Raw genomic sequence first — 14,323 nt, 5'->3', positions numbered from 1 at the left:
TTAATACTTTTATTATTAAATAAGGATGAAAGTAAATATACCTAAGCAGAATTGAAAGGTAAACAACTCTATAAAGAGCTCTTATAAATCAGTATGGAAAAAATACAAGTATTCCAGAAGAAAAATGGATGAAAGAAGGACTGTTAAGAAGAAGACCCATGTGCAAAGAATTTTTGGTTCTTCAGAAAGGGAAGACTAGCTAAAACATTTTCAGATGATATTATTGCTGGAGAAGGTAATTGAGACGATGTGCCCCACCCCTCACCCGAGAGCTAAATCCGGGCTATTTGGAGGCTCCTCAACTCCTCCCATCCTTGGAATATACCTTCCGCCCACCAGTCCCACAGTGGGAGCCATTTTCAAGGATGCAGCCTTGAGAGAGCCACGTGTCGTTGAGACGATCTGGACTGAATTCATGAGTGAACCTCAGTAAGACCTCTACATAAACTTTTAAGATTCTGGCAGGCAGGTGTGGCTGCAAAAGACAAGCTTCATATGTAAGTTCCCTTGCTTTTTAAACCTGCCCTGTACCAATCTGGAATGGTCTGCCTTGTTCTTTGTCTCTCCTTGCCCTCCATGTAAGGGGACCAATTTGTGAACCAACAGGTGCTTGCCTTGATCACAGGACTTTGTGATTTGTACCAGTGTTCCTCTCTTCTCTGCTCTGGTAAAAGATATAAAAAGTCAACTTATGAAAGGACAATTACAGATGCCATGAGATCTAATGAAAGTTTACATTATCTAAATAATAAAATGCAAAATAAATACCGTACTGATCTACCACTTTGTCCTACCAAATTGGCAAAAATAGAAAAGGATAATGTCCTGATGGACAAGGGTGTAGAAAAATTGAGCATTTTTATAGTTTGTGGAAGCCTAAGTTGATTCAGCTTTTCTGAAGAATAGTTGGGTCCTATACATCATGAATCATCTTTGATTCATTACTTTTACTTCTGGGATTTTATCCTGAGGAAATTAGGGATATGTGTAAAGGTAGATAAACAAGGATTTTCTTGTAGCATTTATAAGAGGGGAAGATAGGCTACTACTATGCAGTCATGAAACATCGCTATCCTGTCCTCATTTATTAGATCCAAGGCAGTGTGCTAAGTAAATGTGATATCTGATCTATGAGGCCAATATTTTTTTAAAAAATTGTGGCATAAAGAGATTATGTAATTTATCACAGGTCACATGGTTAAGAATTAGTAAAGTTTAAATGAAACCCTAATCTAACTACTATAATAAATGTCCTCTATCACTGAACAAGTATATTTAATGACATAAGGAAATGTTTGTAATATTATACATTGCTATATGAAAAATACCAGACTATACCTTGTTTCCCTGAAAATAAGACCTAGCCGGACCATCAGCTTTAATGCGTCTTTTGGAGCAAAAATTAATATAAGACCTGGTCTTATATAATATAAGACAGGGTATAATATAATTATATAATATAATATAATAACACCGGGTCTTATATAATATAAGACTGGGTCTTATATTAGTTTTTGCTCCAAAAGACACATTAGAGCTGATGGTCCAGCTAGGTCTTATTTTCGGGGAAACACAGTGTTCGGTTTCTCTAAGGATATAGGACTATTCAAACTTCCTGATACTTTTTCTAAGTTATGTTTTTCTAGGAATTAGTCTATCTGATTTATTATTTCAAATTTATAGGCATAAAGTTGTTAATATCCATTTATTATATCTTAATGTCTGTAGAGACTGTAGTTGATGTCCTTTTTTTATTCCTGTTTTTTTGCCTTTTTTCTTGGTCTTGGGGGAGTTTGTTAATTTTATTAGGCCTTTCAAGGAAGCAACTTTTTGCTTTGTTGATTCACTCATAAGGTTTTTAAAAAAAATTAATTTCTGATCTTATCTTTATTTTTCGCTCTCTTAAGCTTGTTTTGGGTTTAATTTGATGCCCTTTTCTCTTTCTAGCTTCTGGTGAGTGCTGAGATAATTGATTTTCAGCCTTTTTCATTTTTCTAATATGCACATTTAAGCCATAAATGCTCTTCTAAGTGCGGCTTTAGTTCTTCATCTGTAAAGATGGACATGTAGTTTCCAAAAAAATTATTGTCGTTCATTTAATATATTTCTCACTTTCATTATATTCTTTAACCCATGAGCTATTTTGAAGGGCATTGGTTAATTTTGAAACATATGGGGATTTTTTAGTTATCTTTTTGGTATTAATTATTAGCTTAATTTTACTGTGGTTAGTCAGGACATAACCTATATTATGTAAATCTGAAATTTGTTGAAACTTGATTCTTGTCTCAGATTTTGGATAATTTGGTCAATATTCTGTGGTGTTTGAAAAGAATGTGTATTTGACACTAGTTGGGTGCACTGTTCTATGTCTGTCCATATGGTCATTTGTTAATATTGTTCAAATCTACATCCTTATGGATGGTGTATTTGCTGCCGTCAGTTACTGAGAAAGATGCGTTCAAGTCTCTGTGATATGGCTTTTTCTGTTTCTTTGATTTCTGTCAGTTTTTTGAGATAGTGTTCTTAGATTTATAGAAATTTAGACTTACTGTATTTTCTTTTTAGATGTACTCTTTTATCATCTTAAAATGTTCCTCTTTATGTCTGTCTAATAATGCTTTTTGCCTTAAAGTCTGCTTTGTCTTATAGTAGTGAAGACATATTAGCTTTCTTCTGGTTAGTGTTTGCATGGCATATATAATTTTGCCATCCTTTTACTCTCAATCTCACTTATTTATGATGTGTCTATTGTACATGATTGAGTTGGTTATGTTTAATCTGGCAGTCTGGCAGTGTTTTATTTTAATTATGTATTTGATCTATTCACACTCAATGCATTTTTGATATATGGTAGTTGAGTTTAAACCTATCATCCTAATAGTCATTTGTCCTACTAGTCAATGTTCTTTTTCTCTCCTTTCTTGCCTTCATTTGATTAATCAAATAGTTGTATATTATATATATTTATATGTATTTATATTACTATACTAATTCTGGATTTTGCAAAGATGGCTCCCCCCTCTTGCCTTGTGTGCTGCTAATGTCAAGGATATTAATGATCTATTTTAAACTCCTTATGACATTATTACTATTATTTTGTAGTCAATATTCACTTAAGTACACTGACATATTTCACCCTTTTCGTTGTTCAGCATTTTACTCTGTATTTCAGTGTTTCTTTCTGAGGTTTTATCCTTTCTCTTGAAGAACTCCCTTTTGTATTTCCATTAATGTGTTTGTGCTGATCACAAATCCTTCCAGTTTTTGTTTAAATGTATTTTGTCTTCAACTTTGAAGGATATTTTTGGTGGATATAGAATTCTGTGTTAGGCAGTGTTTTCTTCTAATACCTTGAAGGTATCATTCCATTGTCTTCTTGCATTTTTTTTCCTTTCCTGTTGAGAAATCAGCTGATGGTTTTAGAACTGCTCTTTTAAAGATAATATATCTCTCTTCCTCTGGTTGATTTTAAGATTTTCTCTTTGTTTTTCAGCAGTTTGACCATGATATGCTTAGGTATGGTTTTCTTTGTAATTACTCTTCTTGGAGCTTGTAGCACTTCTTGCTGTTTTTGTCATTTTGGGGGAAAAGTTTTGCCATTATGTCGCGTCCAGCACGACGAGGGTTGTGGGGAGGGAGGAGGGCAGCACAGGGTTAAGAAAAGACAGTAGCCATGAATAGAGTTTAAGTGCCAGGGCCAAGGGACCCTGCAGCCTCAAGGTCTGGGCTGTGGTGCCTAATCGGGCCTACACATTAGCTTTTATTAGTTCGGTGGGGAAGCAAAGGAGATAAAGCTTGTCAATCTCAAGATCTGTGAATCCTATACACCCTAATGGGAAACTGATTCAAGCCTATCACCCTTGCCTGCGGCAGCTGGACCATAAGTCTCAACTTCCCCAAGAAACAAAAATCTATATGCATATGAATAGATGGAAAGCACACCATTGAATCTCTTCCCTTGCAGGTTTTGGGAAGGGATGCAGCCACAGAGGCAGAGGCTCCCCCTTAGCCTGGGGGAGGTGGGGGGCTGTGCCCACCTATATGAACCCCATGAGTTCCTGTTGGTCCCCACTCGACTGCGCCTGGCTTGAGTTGTTCCTTCCGTGAGGAATCTTACTCTTCATTGGCTGACCAGCCATCTTTCTGGGGCCAAACAGAGACATAAGGTGCAAACACAAAGGTTTAGCAAAGTCCCTGAAAGGATCTGTCTCGCAGACTCTCCTTTCTTTGGGGGCAAGTACAAGGAGACAAACGGTTAAGCGGCTGCATGGCAACACCATTATTTCTTTAAATATTGCTTTTGCTTTATTTTCTCTTATTCTTGAAAGCATTCATCGTATTTCATGTGTCTTTTATGTTAATTTCTGTATTTTTTCATTTTGATTCTCCATGCTCCAGCCTGTATATTTTCTTGTGATGTTCTACTTCACTAATTGTCTTTTCAGTTGTATGTAATCTCCTGTTGTCAGTTTACATTTTGTTTTTCAGTTTTGGACTTTTCCATTTGATTTATTTTCTTTTTTTCAGTTTTCTGCTGAAATTCTCCATTTTCTCATTTTATTGTTAGAATATATAATAATTTATCTGTCTTTGATACCTCAATATTTGTATCACTTGTGAGTTTGCTTTCTGTTTTTTTTTCTCTTGTTTTTCCGGTAAATCTCATTGTTCATACACTTGTTTTTTGTTTATTTTGTTTTTGTTTTGACTGAGTACCAGGTATTGTTTATGAAAAATTTTAGAGATAATTTGAGGCTCTGGGTGATGTTTTCTTCCTCTAGGGAAGATTTCCTATGGCTCTTGTAGACAGTTTTTCTGGACAGATCAGCTTAATCCCATCAAAACTGAGATCAGATGCAAATCTGAGCTTCAGCTCTTTTGAGGGCTAGTTTGTTTCTAGTTCACCCTTACACCTTTTCAGAATCTCACTGAAAGTGCAGAGCCCCTCTTACTTGGGATGTTTAGAACTCAAATTTTTCTTTCCCTCATTCTGTGAGAATGAAGAAAATTGTGCTCACCTTTTCAGCCTCTCATTTTTACTTTGAGAACTGGCCGTGTGTCTTGAGGGGAAAAGTGCCCTAAATTTTGGATTTCCCTCGCTTGGTTTCTCTCCTCTCTTAAATTTTGGTCCCACAACTTCTCACTGCCTTGGTAGTTCTTTGAAGCCAGTGTATATTTCAGATATACATTTTACAACATTGTGTGCATCTTTTAGTTTTCTTAATAGAGGGCTATTCTTAAACTATGCATCATCCTTTTCTGGATGGAACTCCATTATTTTCCCTCTATTCATATAAATATGCAAAGACAAAAGACTTAATTTAGAATTGTTTTAGGATTATGGATGCTTTTGTTTTCATTTTTACTCCCTTGTAATATATATATATATATATATATATATATATATATATATATATATAAATTATTTTGGAAAAATGTATGAATTGTTTAGATTTATTAAAATTAAAATATATACATAAGACATTAAGATTAGTATAAGATACTAGTAGCAGCATTTATTTGTAATTGTTTAAAAATATTATTATAACAATAATAAAAGACATATAAACCTAAACCACCCAAAATTTCTTTATCTAAACTTACCTTTTATAGTTTTCAGTCTGTGCTTTTATTTCATATGCAGATACATAATGACTGCATACATTGTTGTCTTTCATAGCATTGAATTTTAATGATATACTTTGAAATGAAATAACCTCCATGTATTTTTTCTAACACCCTTTTTTCAATTCTGGTCCAACATTTTATCATTTTTTTTTGTGCCTAGAATGAAAAAGATTGGCACATTTATAGCTATGTTGTTCTATCCAATAGGTATAAAGTTAAAGTGTTGAATAACATGGTTAAAATGCCACTAGAAGATATACATAGTATTTTTCTACAGATGTTTTTCCTTTCAAATCAGGAGAGGCATAGGAGACTTGCTTCAGAATATTACACTCGACTTTGCCTGTTTTTAAAAGCTTTCTTTCAGCCTGGATAGATTATTTCTAACCTTTATTTAAAATCCATTTGTTAAACTCTAGATGTATTTCCCTTCCCAGAACAATGCCTATGTGTCATTAATGGTGATGGTATTGATTTTAATAATACTAGACTCTGATGACTTGAAATCTTTTGATGAGATCTCTATTATCGCATAAACTTTTGGAAAAGGCAAATTAGTAGTCAGATTCACATTAATATCATTACACTTATAGGCATCTTAATGAAATTCATGATCACATAAGAGGAAGATAAGTTTCAATTAAGATTGCCCTTAAAAATGTAAGAATTCAAAGATTTTGGATAGTTCAGTAATATTAAGTAGGTAAAAATAGGAAATAAAAATTGGTTTGTTCTCTGAAGAAAAAAAAATCAAACATTAATGAAGTAGACGATAGCCCTTTCTGAAAATGGTACTAATAATTCTTGGTACATTTAAAATACCAGTCATATAATGAAAAAAACACAGGGATTAATTTAGGTCAGATACCCACTCCCTTGAAAAAGTGGTGACTATAAGTTATGATTTTTTTTTTTTTTTTTTTTTTTTTTTAACAAAAGGCTCCACTAAGGAACTCATAAGTAATGCCAGCTCTGGAAACTTACTTAGAGATCATAGGACCCTAGCCTCTCATTTTCTAGATGAGACTCAAGAGATTATTTCAGGCATCAAGTTAGTGGGCAATTTCATGAAAACTCCTAGAAAAGTAGTTAGCCTGGAGCAAATGTCCTATAGATGTTAAATTCTTTTCCTTTTTTCCTAGAACACAGATCTTTAGTTTCCCCATTCTAGGGATGAGCACATCATGATATGTTGAATTAATCATCTAATCTGTGATCAAAAGCAACCCCAAAATCTCAGTGGCAAGTAAAATAACATCGGAGATTGATTTCTTTCTCTCATTGCACATCCTCTGTGGATGGGCTCAAGCTCTCCCCCTATTGCTTTAGGTTGCCTGTGGTTGCAGCTGGGGCTGGGGCTCTCTGTGTTCCATGTGGCTCTTTTCCATTAGTCTTCCTTTTGGAATCCAGGATAATGGAGCATCCCATCTAGGATATGCTGTTCTGCAAGCAGAGATTAAAAAGCAAGAGCAGGCCTATTAAGCTTCTGCTTGGAATGAGCACAGTCATTTCTGCTGACATTCAAGGCCAGTCTAGTCCATGGCCAAGTCTGACACTAGGCAGACAACGGGCAATGAGATGTGTTCTGCCTTGTAGGAGTCATGGCAGACAATGAAGATGTGTAATTCTCTTGCAGGGCAGGGAACAAATAGTTGATAGTAATATCAGCTACCACTCAATGGACAAATATTGTAATGTGATATCTTTATTTGATATGCTATTATTCTTTCTCAATTCCAGCTCTGCAGAAATGCAAGCAGTTGGCTCTTGCTACATTTTCTATGTCAGGGCTGAGTTCTCATTTTTTCATATTATAACAATTTTTGGTTACTAGGGAAGAATGTTTCCAAAGCTGCAACAGAATTTGAGGACCATCTGCAGCAATCAATTCTCCTTTGAATCAAATGGTTTTTACTAAACTTGAGGATGTTAATTTTCTTTTGAAAAATGCTTGATGGAAGGGGGCATTATGTGCAGGAGGAGACTTTTGTCTTTTATCAGAAGACTTGTAAGGCCTTCCACTTCATTTCTAGAGAAGGTTTAAACTTTAAGGGGTTAAGTATGACTGGTGGTCCTCATAACGATGAAAAGCCTTGGGAATAAAGGATATGTTTCCACAAAGTCTTTAAAAATGTTTTAAAGCTCAATTTAACCATCAACAAGGTATTAAACATCCCTCAAGAGCTTTCTTCAAAATTTATTTTTAAGAAGAGCAAGTCTCTTGGTGTAAAGTGGGGATAGGGTCGGGGAGAGGAATGGGGAAGAGGAGGGAACTAGTTGTTTAGAGTCGCCTATATTTCTCTTAAGCTTCAAGAATGTATTTCAACTTCACAACAATCCTTTAATGGATTGATGGATGAAGAAAATAGGAGTGACAGTGCCACTCCTCTGTTATCAGTAGTGTTGTTTCTTCCCTCTATCTTACTCTCCCTTGCCACTGGCTGGGGTGAGGGATCAGGTGGGAGTCCTGAAGCACAGTGACCCTAAATAGCCTTCCTAAGAACTGACCCCTGGCCATGGCTTCATTAACAAGAAACTTGGTTCTGGTCTCCTGGCCTCTCTGTGGCACAGTGAGCTGATGGACCCAAAGCTAAGTATTGATTCTCAAATGGTGACTGATCCACAAAGCAAAACTATGTCTTATTTTTTTTTCTAGTCAAATTAATGTTGGTTGAACAGACAAATTACTTAGAGAGCTGCTACTTATGGTTCAGGAGTCTTTATTTTTTATAATGCTATTTGATAACAAATATTCTCTTTGTAAATGCTCAAAAGAAACATATCACCTATAATCTTTGCAACCATATGTGATCACATTTGGCTTTTAGAGTTTGTCTCTTTAGTCTGGTGGAAACAGTAACGACTCCGGCTTTGGAGGTGAGTTTTTACCCAATGAATTCCTCATTCTGCCTAGTAGTCCTGAGCAAGTTAGCTAGACTTTCTGTGCTTGTGTTCTCATCTGTAAAATGGGGACAACAATAGTACCTCACAGAGTTTTGTTAAGGATTAAATAAGTTAATACATGTAAAGCAATTTGGACAGTGCCTGACACATAGCATGCACTCAGTACATATTTATTATTATTGTATCGACATTAAATACACTTTTAAAAAATACACACACACACACACACACACATATATTTAGTATCTGTACTGCTGAAGCAAGAACTACATACATATTTTTAACAAAAGTGTTTATTATTTGGTAACCTGGTTCTTTCATTTGTTTTACATGTAACGTCTAGGGATTTCACTTGTACTTAGTGGGAGGGAAAGGGAAAAGTATGTCAACTCCATCTTCCCAGAAGTGGAAGTGTATGTACCTGTTTCACGATGACCTCATTTGCAAGTTCTCAGCATAGCTTTGCACTGCATTTGGAATGCGGCATTTATTGCCTCTGCCAAATTTTCCTGTTAGCATTTAGTTATATACACGTGAAGATGAAAGGGTTACAAAACACATTCTTAATAATCATGGTTATGAAAAGTACCAGGTTTTCATTGTTTAAGTAACAACACAGAAACATACTCCTAGATTGCTCCTTTCTCTGGCTTCAGGGAGATCATTCTGGAAAGGTAGGTTTTGGGAAAATTATTAAAGAAGTGACCAAATTCCACTGTTGAAAAAATGAATATTGTTCCTATGCATTCTCTTGCACCTGTTACAACTAGAGGGCCATTTAGTACTTCTAGTAAAGTGGTAGCCAACATATAGTACAGATAGTGGTGGGCTGGAGTCAGCTTGTACTGGCTTGTGAGAGCTGCTTGTTTTCAGGAATTCTGCAAGGCGATAAACATTGCCATTAGCAAAAAATTATATAAAATTTCAACAAATTACATTTAAAAAGGTAAATACTCAAAACTCCCCACTTCCTAGTTGTCTTATTATATTGTACTACTATCTGTGTTCTTGAGATTAATTACGTCGATTATCTGTGTGGTGGAAATACTGTACAATGGCTCCCTGCTCTGCATCTCTTCCCAACTCCGTGTTCAGTGATGTCATGTTGTGGCTTGGAATCAGCCACGATGGATAGTTACACCACAGAAACTGGAAAATGTTATAAATCAGCGCTTTCCCCCTGGAGAGACTGTTGTGAAACATTTTCCAGAATAACAGTATAAGCCATTTTCCGATTCTCTTCCTCCCTGAAGGTAATTTTTCTCATTCTCCAAAAACTTGCCCTATCGCAGAAGCTTTTGAATTTCCAGACCTAAATTACTTGCATTTTATATAATACAATAGCAAGATAAGAGCAAGTATTTCTTCCAGTCACAGTGGGAAATAGATATATGTTTCCTATTATTCTGCCTTTTGAAGAAGACCTGACAATGGAGCTGCTGATGCTGTTCCGATTAACTACTTGAGCAGAAGAGGAAGACAAATGACTTGTTTTTTCAATACAGCTGCTCTGGCTATTGTCTTTAATTACCTTCCTGCAGGACAGATAAGGAAACTGTCTTCTGACAGCGCTGAGGAGCTGCCACACCACGAATCCCTAATATTCCTTTTGGGTATAAGCAATATTTGTGTACAAGCAAGATAGACAAATTATTTTTGATGTTGTGATTGGCTATGTTTCTACTATGTTTCAGGCTTTAATTTCCTTGAAGCTACATGGTCCCCATTTGGAAGTTTACCTATGATATCTAGTGAGACAGGCAATTTTAGCAGTTAAAATGTAGATGCATTTTTCGAGTTTTCAACATACTCCTTATTCATATGCCTTTTTATTTGGCATTTAAGAAAATATGCTGATATCTGCTTGAAAATATGACTGATGACTATCTTGGTGACTTTTCCTTTTCAGTGTGGCCAGAATTCTCCCAGGCTCTTCCAAATATCCCCACAATATGAACCCAAATAAAAGACATATGGTTTAGAGACGATGTGCCTCTTTATTTGGGGTTGGGGAGGTAGGAAAGAAGGTAGCAGAACTACGCGTTTCCATTTTTTATCCCTGTTGTTCTCACCGCCTTTGTGGTAAATAGCCAAATGCCAAAGCACAACATATTATAGAAAGACAAATGTATCACTGTATGTCCCAAGTGCCAAGGGTGTGTTATCTGGAGAAAAGCCATAACTGACACTTATATTGTGTGCTGTAGGGTGGAAATGCTGAAGAAATGAAAGGACCTGGTGATTTTGTTTATTAAAGTGTTTTCAATTCAGAATCTACCAAATGAGGTGAAAAAGCGGCATTCCCTGTTACAGTATTCTAGAATAAGGTGTACAAAATTAGGCATGAAGTAATTAAACATTTTATGTGGGGTTGTTCAATGGTGTTTCATAGGGACTGTCGTTGCTTCCATGTTTCTGTCCAATGAGGAAGTCATTTTAACTTTCCACTTCAAGCAGATGTACACTCTTTATGTAAAAGGGACTTTGAAATATGCTAATCCTGCGGCCGGAGCTCAGCTACAGAGCGGAGAACGTTGGGGCCAAGAGAGCCAGGTGCAGAGCCCTTAGATTGGAGGACCAGCGAGCTCCAGCACCAGGCCCCCCCCCCCCCCCCAGCAGAATCTGTGGGAGGGAAGCCAAGCCAGATGTTTCGGGATTTGGGATATGGTAAAATCAGTCCTTTTTTAGGTACTGAGACCCAAGTCTTTATAAGAGCCCTGAAATAAACACAACACAGCCAGATAGCCCAGCAGAGGTCAGGCTAGGTGGGATGGGAGCCGCCTATACCAAACCATTCAGAAGAGGGTCCAGAGAGAACCATCTGAGAAGGTCTGGTCAGTCCCTGGCCCTGCTAGTTAATTCAAGCTAGTGTGGTGGTTAAGTGTGTGGGCTCAGGAGTCTGAACACCAGGTTTATATTCTGGGTCTGCCATGTAATAACTGTGTGAGCTTGTGTTTCTCAAACTCAGTTGTGTTGTCTGTAAAATAAGAATTATGATAGCACACCTCATGTGAAGCTCTTTGCAAACTTCCTGGAGCCTAGTAAATTTTTCATAAATATTAGCTGTATGAATGCCAATGCAATTATATTATTATTAGTTCCATAATGAAATGTGACTGATATTAGAATCCACTCAATATTTCTTATGGCTTTTATGTAGTATATTAGTATAGTTAGTGAACTGTATCTCATCCTCACTACAGAATGAGGGGTTAGGAATTCCCCACAAATCCTGTTATACTCTTCACAGTGTTCCCAAGCAGAGAATCCCTAGGGTGTTATTCTACACTGATAACTACCTAGTTCAGGTAGACCCCACCTGACTATTGGACGGACCAGAATGCAAACTTACAGTCGCATGAACAGCTCCTTTGCAGGATACAGTATTAAGTAAATCTATTTTTGTGTGAATTTGCTACCAGTCAATGTAGTTTATATCTTTATGTGCCTCTCATGTGTGGTGGTGAGCAACAGGAAGATGCATGTGACAGAGGAGGCGGCTGTCCTCTTTTACTTCTTCACTCATTCATTCATTGATTCATGGATTCATTAATTGATTGAGTCATTCATTCAAATATGGTCATTGACTGCCTTGAATGTATCAGTCTGTACACCAATCTCATAATCCTTATTTTTAAGGACTTCACATCCATTAAAGGGAGACAGAAAAGGTAAACAGGGAAATCAAATGTAATGCTACTTGTTAAAAATAATGATAGTGAAGATATCTGCAATAATGACCATATGAGAACAGTTCATAACTGTAATGACAGTGCTTGGGGAAAACTTTCACTCTTACAACAAATATTTATTGAATACGTACTATGAGCCAGGCAATTTTCAAAAATCTGGGCACACAGTGGTGAAAAAGACAAGGCCACTGCTATCATAACTTTTACATTCTCTTGGGGGGGAAACAGAATAAATTAATAGGAAAACTATCAGATACGTATATTCACATAGCGGATATACGCTGTGTGAAGAATTGAAATAGGAAGATGTTTTGGGGCATAACTGGATGGCTATTTTACGTGGGATAATCAGGAAAGACTCACCGAGGAGGTGACAGTTGAGATGAGACCTAAAGGTTGAGGAAGAAAATCAAGGGAAGAACATTTTAGGCAGAGAGAAAAGCTAGTGGAAATGTCCTAATGCAAAATGCAGATCGGCATGTCCAAAAGAAGGCCAGCATGGCTGGCACAGAGCAAGCTAGGTATGGGATAAAGATGGAGAGTTAGGAAGAGGCAAGAATAGGATCTGAAGGAGGTTGACTCTTGTTCTAAGTGCAATGAGATCTCAAGGGTGGTTTTTAAGCAGGGGAGTGACATGGTCTAATTTACATTAAAACATGTACTGCTTCTGGCTGTTGTGTAAGGACTAGATCATTGGAGGTGGTCTCAGTATTCCATGTGAGAGATGACAGTGGCTGGGATTGCAGAGGAGGCAGTAGAGAGGGAGAGATGCAAATGCATTTGGGATGTGTTCTGAAGATGGTGTTGATAGGATTTGCATATAGACTGGAAGTGTGCAGTGAGGAAAAGGAGACTAAATGGAAGGTGAGCTCTTAGGTTTTTGGCATGAGCAACTGGGTGGAGGATGCTGCAGTTTTGTGAGATGAAGAAGCCTAGGAAAGGAACAGAGTGCTTTTCGGGGGTGGGGGGGAGGGAAGATGCTGATATATGTGGGATGAGCGGGAAATGTGGGGTTCCAAAATGGCTGTATGGAGTTTGAGATATCAGACACACAAGATAGAACATGCCTTATCCACTTTTGGGGGTGGCATGGCAACTGGCACATTTTCAGTTGGGTCAGTAACCATATTTGGGTGAAGAATGAATGAATTAAGTAGATGGTGGCCTGCTGTGTCACACACCCTCGCTATCTCCAGATGCTGCTTCATCACACATAGAAAGATACAGACTAATTCAACAGGCAACACATTTGGACAAAAATAGACTCAGATAAACCTGCATTTTGTAAAGGGGCTGATACTTGCTTTTTACCCCACAAGTAGTAATTTGGATATAGGAGTTTAGAAGCCTGAGAATAGGTCATATTTGCTGAAAACAATTTGGTAGCCTTGAAAAATAGATGGTTTTTAAAGCCATAGGATGTCTTGAGGACTTTTTGGAAGAACACGTGTAGAGAGGGCAAGGAATGGGGCCTGTCTTAGTGTCCTATTGCTGCTATAACAAATTACTATCAACTCAGTAGCTTAAAACAACACAAATGTATTATTTTATAGTTCTGAAGGTCAGAAGTCCAAAATGGGTTTCACTGGACTGAAATCAAGGCATTGCCAGGGCTGAGCTCTCTGTGGAGACTTTAAGGCAGAATCTGTTTTCTCACCTTCTCTTTCTTCTAGAAGTGACCTGCTTTCATTGGCGGTAGCCCCTTCCTCCATATTTAAAGTTCACCATTGTAACCTGTTTTCATTGTCACAACTTTTTCTGACTCTGACTCTCCTGCCTCCATCTTTCCCTTATAAAAATCCTCGTGATTTCATTGGGCCTATCTGGATAATCCAGGATAATCTCCCCATGTTAAAATCCTTACCTGCAACACTCCTTTTGCCATTTGAGGTGAAATATTCAATGCTCTGGAGATTAGGATGTTAATAATTTTACCTTCAAAGGACCCGAGAGTGAGGGTTCCTATGAGGCTGAACAAAGACTATCCAGCCAAGGAGGAGGAGGAGGAAGGGCCAATGAGAGAAGAGGCGAACCAGGAAAATGAGGTGTCACAGAAGCCAAAGTAGTTTTAAGAAAGAGGGAATTTAATTGTCTCA

At 37.2% G+C, this 14,323-nt stretch overlaps 1 long non-coding RNA gene across 1 annotated transcript in view; it reads left to right on the top strand.

Moving 5' to 3' along the window:
• Positions 1-392: 392 nt before the first annotated feature.
• LOC148754980 (uncharacterized) overlaps positions 393-14,323 on the top strand; it is a 36,603-nt gene continuing 22,672 nt past the window's right edge. Inside the window, exon 1 of the long non-coding RNA XR_016019205.1 lies at positions 393-497. This is a non-coding gene — a long non-coding RNA (uncharacterized LOC148754980). The remainder of the gene's footprint in view (positions 498-14,323) is intronic.

The sequence above is a fragment of the Rhinolophus sinicus genome, chromosome 16 (assembly GCF_057876585.1).
Source record: "Rhinolophus sinicus isolate RSI-liver-muscle chromosome 16, RSI-T2T, whole genome shotgun sequence".
NCBI lineage: Eukaryota > Metazoa > Chordata > Mammalia > Chiroptera > Rhinolophidae > Rhinolophus > Rhinolophus sinicus.
This window is presented reverse-complemented; position numbering and strand designations above follow the sequence as displayed.